The 6,613-nt window shown below is 39.4% G+C and overlaps 1 non-coding gene across 1 annotated transcript; it reads right to left on the bottom strand.

Moving 5' to 3' along the window:
* Positions 1–2,413: 2,413 nt before the first annotated feature.
* TRNAT-UGU (transfer RNA threonine (anticodon UGU)) lies at positions 2,414–2,486 on the bottom strand. The gene has a single exon. It is a non-coding gene; the product is annotated as a tRNA-Thr (tRNA).
* Positions 2,487–6,613: the final 4,127 nt, after the last annotated feature.

Genomic DNA, 6,613 nt, shown 5'->3' with positions numbered 1-6,613 from the left:
GTGTCAGGAATCCCTGAATAACCCTTTACATCTATATATTTTTTTGTAGACAACCCAAAGTATTGATCTAGGCCCATTTTGGTATATTTCATGCCACCATTTCGCCGCTATATGCGATAAAAAAAAAAGGTAGCTTTTTCACAAACTTTAGGTTTTTCACCAAAATTAATTTACAAACAATTATGGTTGTAAATGCTTCTCTGGGATCCCCTTTGTTCAGAAATAGCAGACATATATGGCTTTGGCATTGCTTTTTGGTAATTAGAAGGCCGCTAAATACTGCTGCGCACCACACTTGTATTATGCCCAGCAGTGAAGGGGTTAATTAGGTAGCTTGTCGGGTTATTTTAACTTTAGTGTACAGATTACCCTCTTACCTGACACATCCCACCCCATGATCCCTCTCTAATCCCTCTCAAACAGCTCTCAGAAAGTCTGCCAGTACAAAAATAAAAGGCTTTTTTTCTTTTATAATTTTTTAATATTGTTCCCTGAACCCCCCCAAACAGCTCTCTAACCCCCCCTCTACCTACTTGCGGCCATCTTAGGTACTGGCAATTTTTTTTTTGTAATAAACCCATTTTTTCTGTAGTGTAGCTGCCCCCCCTCAATATCCTCCCCTCCTCCTCCCAGAACTTATACCCCCTCTCCCTCCTTCCTCCTCACAAATCTTTTCAGTAGAGTAGCGGTCCCACCCGCTCCCGCCCCTCTCACATCCCCCTCCGGCCCCTCACACACCCACTCCCGCCCTCCTCCTGCCCTCCTCAAGCTCCCTTTAGCGATGGGCCGCCCACCCGTCTCCCTCCTATCCCTCCCACGCCAACAATGGTTGGCACAATCGCTGGCCGATGCAGAGAGGGCCACAGAGTGGCCCTCTCTTCATCGGTTGCTTACTAGTGGGTATTGCACGATGCCTCAATATCGAGAGGAGGTGTTTTGTTCTGTTCATTAGTGAGGTATATAAGGCAGTGAAGGGTAGCATGATTTATTATGATTTTTTATGCCTGATGAAACAGTCTGTGAACTGTGAAACGCGTTGCATGATTGGGTGATTATTGGACACCCTGTTATCCACTCTCATCAGCAATCATTGTGCTGTTGTTTTTAAACTTTTATGCTTTTTTAAATAAATTTGGATATATCTTTTATCCTTTGAGTGGATTCATTTCTACCCACCATCTGCCATTGTTCACCTATGAGAGACCAGCCCAGCACCTGAGGGAACACATTATCATACAAATATCAAGATACCTAGAGTTTGGGTGAGCTACCACACCTCTACCAATCTGCAGCCTGCTTCTACAAGCACATTGATGTGCTCTTGGAATATGTGAGTACCCTCCACATTAAGGAATCTGTTGTGGTTGTACCATTAATAGTCTGCACATGTGGTGCCCGTATTTCTTGTCTCCCTTATAGCACCACCATCTTACGCCAAGAGCGCCTTCAAGTGGGTGAGCTGTCACACCTTTCTAATTCTGCAGCCCGCCCCTACCAGCACATAAGTGTGCTCTCCAAATTTGTGAGTACCCATTTGGCAATAGTTCTGTGACTCGTTGTTAATTAATAGATGATACCACACATGAGGCGCCCCTCCATTCTGTTTTATCTTATATAGTACCACCTGGACCATCCAGTGAGGAGGAGGCATCCGCTACAGCAATCATTATCCTTTGAAGAACGTATAAAGGACTGTCTAATTTTTCACAATTGCAAGTGTATTTTCACTACAGTATCTAAGAATTTACTGTTTTCTGCCTTTATTGTGTATATAATCATCCATGATAGCTTAACATTGCCCCATCATATATACTTTTGTTCTAGATTATTGATTATACTGCATCTTGAGCGCCCCCTTCAGTGATTAGGTTTTTACAATACCAAGAAAGTGCCTGAAAGCGATTCCAGCACTCAAAACCCCTGAGGAAGTACAAGGTACGTCCTTGGTCGTTAACAACCTTTTTTCTTTACCCTTGGTCGATAAGAGGTTAAGCCAGTTTGAATGACTCTAGAAGATTTATTGCATCAAGCTAGATATTCCTTCCTGTAGAGACCCAGCCTACTTGAAGGGCTGTGACAGGAAGTAATGTACCCTGCACAAATTGAGTTAAAAAAATAAATAAAAGGTGAAATCCTTTTAAAATGATGTATAACACAGATTGCAATTATTTATATTAAGTATAACCCACTGCTGAGTGTTTGTTAATTACAAAAATAAAACAGATTGTTTTATATCATTTTAAAATCTGGCCTATAAGGGCTCCTTGAGGACTGAAATTGAGAAACACTGCATTAGAAAACCCTCAAAGACTACTATTATGTGCAACATGAATGTATAAATATCAAATCTCTTTCAGTGAATAGTTAGATTAGTATTTCCAAATCTTTTCATATTGTCAAAACATTTCAAGCAAGGCCCCAGTGAGATTTGAACTCACGACCCCTGGTTTACAAGACCAGTGCTCTAACCCCTGAGCTATGGAGCCATACACTAGTAATGTTTTGCCATTCTGCTTACATCAATACACCTGCTTACTCATTTTATGTAATTGCAGCCACACCTATTATGTCAGCAAACATTTACTGATGTATTTACATTCCTTAACGTGTGACTTGTAAGCTAAATTATAGATTGAGAGGTGTACTGTTTACACCCAAATTGTTATTTGAATAATTTAATTTACCGATAATATGGTTATGTTTGCATGTATGATTAACATCAAATCAGACTTACATTAAAAAAAGAAACAAAATGTTTCCCCCAAAACCAGCCTTATTGAAATAAAAGATGTACAGTACAAATAATGCAAAAATATTGTATTGCATACATTCCAAGATAAGGTCTGGAGGTCAGAAATTGGATCTTTACATAAAAAAAATTCCAAATGGAAAAGGTTTAATTTATTATAGGGGTTTGACAGTGGAAAGCCTGTTTGCCCCCTAGAGAGTTCCAACATAATGTACCCAGGTGGAGTGTGACACTTAAGTAATGTTCAAGTGGGGTCCAGAGTTTGTGGTCATAATGAATGTGCCAATCAACTACTATACTCAAGAAAAGGGCAAATTTATATAATTCTAGATTAGGAACTCCCAGACTGCCTAGTGGCCCAGTAATTTCCCTGGAACGTTTGTTAATAAGGGGGTTCCGCCCTATTCCAGAAGACGTCCCCAAATACCTTTTGCATAGAGGTTAAGAAGGAAGAAGGGGAATGGGCAAAGTTTGTAATGCAAAAAGTAGTCTAGGAAAGGCATTTATTTTAATAACATTGATTTTGCCCTACCAAGACAGTCTTTTCTTTCTCCATGAGGATAGTGCTCTAATAATAGCATTTTTAATTGGCATTTAATTCAAATAGTTTCTCTGTAAAGGTAGCTAGTTGTATACCCAAATATTTTTAATACTTAGGGCACTAGTGGAAGAGGCTAAATTCTCGAATTTCTCTTTCCTCATATAGCACGAAAGCAATGCCATTTTTTTGACGTTCTTTTGCGCCAAAAATGTCGGCGTTCCGGATGTGGCGTCATTTTTGGCGCCAAAAGCATTTAGGCGCCAAATAATGTGGGCGTCTTATTTGGCGCTAAAAAAATATGGGCGTCGCTTTTGTCTCCACATTATTTAAGTCTCATTTTTCATTGCTTCTGGTTGCTAGAAGCTTGTTACTTGGCATTTTTTCCCATTCCTGAAACTGTCAGGAATTTGATCAATTTTGCTTTATATGTTGTTTTTTCTCTTACATATTGCAAGATGTCTCATGTTGCATCTGAGTCAGAAGATACTTCAGGAAAATCGCTGTCTGGTGCTGGAACTACCAAAGCTAAGTGAATCTGCTGTAAACTTTTGGTAGCTGTTCCTCCAGCTGTTGTTTGTATTAATTGTCATGACAAACTTGTTAATGCAGATAATATTTCCTTTAGTAATGTTACATTACCTGTTGCTGTTCCATCAACATCTAATATTCAGAGTGTTCCTGATAACATAAGAGATTTTGTTTCTGAATCCATCAAGAAGGCTATGTCTGTTATTCCTCCTTCTAGTAAACATAAAAAATCTTTTAAAACTTCTCTTTATACAGATTAATTTTTAAATGAACATCATCATTCTGATTCTAATGACTCTTCTGGTTCAGAGGACTCTGTCTCAGAGGTTGATGCTGATAAATCTTCATATTTATTTAAAATGGAATTTATTCGTTCTTTACTTAAAGAAGTACTAATTGCTTTAGAAATTGAGGATTCTGGTCCTCTTGATACTAAATCTAAACGTTTAGATAAGGTCTTTAAATCTCCTGTGGTTATTCCAGAAGTTTTTCCTGTTCCTGGTGCTATTTCTGAAGTAATTTCCAGAGAGTGGAATAATTTGGGTAATTCATTTACTCCTTCTAAACGTTTTAAGCAATTATATCCTGTGCCATCTGACAGATTAGAATTTTGGGACACAATTCCTAAAGTTGATGGGGCTATTTCTACCCTTGCTAAACGTACTACTATTCCTACGGCAGATGGTACTTCGTTTAAGGATCCTTTAGATAGGAAAATTGAATCCTTTCTAAGAAAAGCTTATCTGTGTTCAGGTAATCTTCTTAGACCTGCTATATCATTGGCTGATGTTGCTGCAGCTTCAACTTTTTGGTTGGAAACTTTAGCGCAACAAGTAACAGATCATGATTCTCATAATATTATTATTCTTCTTCAACATGCTAATAATTTTATCTGTGATGCCATTTTTGATATTATCAGAGTTGATGTCAGGTTTATGTCTCTAGCTATTTTAGCTAGAAGAGCTTTATGGCTTAAAACTTGGAATGCTGATATGTCTTCTAAATCAACTCTACTTTCCCTTTCTTTCCAGGGTAACAAATTATTTGGTTCTCAGTTGGATTCTATTATCTCAACTGTTACTGGTGGGAAAGGAACTTTTTTACCACAGGATAAAAAATCTAAGGGTAAAAACAGGGCTAATAATCGTTTTCGTTCCTTTCGTTTCAACAAAGAACAAAAGCCTGATCCTTCTTCCTCAGGAGCAGTTTCAGTTTGGAAACCATCTCCAGTCTGGAATAAATCTAAGCCTTCTAGAAAAGCAAAGCCAGCTTCTAAGTCCACATGAAGGTGCGGCCCTCATTCCAGCTCAGCTGGTAGGGGGCAGGTTACGTTTTTTCAAAGAAATTTGGATCAATTCTGTTCACAATCTTTGGATTCAGAACATCGTTTCAGAAGGGTACAGAATTGGTTTCAAGATAAGACCTCCTGCAAAGAGATTTTTTCTTTCCCGTGTCCCAGTAAATCCAGTGAAAGCTCAAGCATTTCTGAAATGTGTTTCAGATCTAGAGTTGTCTGGAGTAATTATGCCAGTTCCAGTTCTGGAACAGGGGCTGGGGTTTTATTCGAATCTCTTCATTGTACCAAAGAAGGAGAACTCCTTCAGACCAGTTCTGGATCTAAAAATATTGAATCGTTATGTAAGGATACCAACATTCAAAATGGTAACTGTAAGGACTATCTTGCCTTTTGTTCAGCAAGGGCATTATATGTCCACAATAGATTTACAGGATGCATATCTGCATATTCCGATTCATCCAGATCACTATCAGTTCCTGAGATTCTCTTTCCTGGACAAGCATTACCAGTTTGTGGCTCTGCCGTTTGGCCTAGCTACAGCTCCAAGAATTTTTACAAAGGTTCTCGGTACCCTTCTCTCTGTAATCAGAGAACAGGGTATTGTGGTATTTCCTTATTTGGACGATATCTTGGTACTTGCTCAGTCTTTACATTTAGCAGAATCTCATACGAATCGACTTGTGTTGTTTCTTCAAGATCATGGTTGGAGGATCAATTCACTAAAAAGTTCATTGATTCCTCAGACAAGGGTAACCTTTCTGGGGTTCCAGATAGATTCAGTGTCCATGACTCTGTCTTTGACAGACAAGAGACGTCTAAAATTGATTTCAGCTTGTCGAAACCTTCAGTCACAATCATTCCCTTCGGTAGCCTTATGCATGGAAATTCTAGGTCTTATGACTGCTGCATCGGACGCGATCCCCTTTGCTCGTTTTCACATGCGACCTCTTCAGCTCTGTATGCTGAATCAATGGTGCAGGGATTACACAAAGATATCTCAATTAATATCTTTAAAACCGATTGTACGACACTCTCTGACGTGGTGGACAGATCACCATCGTTTAATTCAGGGGGCTTCTTTTGTTCTTCCGACCTGGACTGTAATTTCAACAGATGCAAGTCTTACAGGTTGGGGAGCTGTATGGGGATCTCTGACGGCACAAGGAGTTTGGGAATCTCAGGAGGTGAGATTACCGATCAATATTTTAGAACTCCGTGCAATTTTCAGAGCTCTTCAGTCTTGGCCTCTTCTGAAGAGAGAATCGTTCATTTGTTTTCAGACAGACAATGTCACAACTGTGGCATACATCAATCATCAAGGAGGGACTCACAGTCCTCTGGCTATGAAAGAAGTATCTTGAATTCTGGTTTGGGCGGAAACCAGCTCCTGTCCAATCTCTGCGGTTCATATCCCAGGTATAGACAATTGGGAAGCGGATTATCTCAGTCGCCAAACGTTGCATCCGGGCGAATGGTCTCTTCACCCAGAGGTATTTCT

The sequence above is a fragment of the Bombina bombina genome, chromosome 5 (genome assembly GCF_027579735.1).
Source record: "Bombina bombina isolate aBomBom1 chromosome 5, aBomBom1.pri, whole genome shotgun sequence".
Taxonomy (NCBI): domain Eukaryota; kingdom Metazoa; phylum Chordata; class Amphibia; order Anura; family Bombinatoridae; genus Bombina; species Bombina bombina.
Note: the sequence above shows the minus strand (reverse complement) of the source record. Positions and strands in the feature narration are given on the sequence as shown.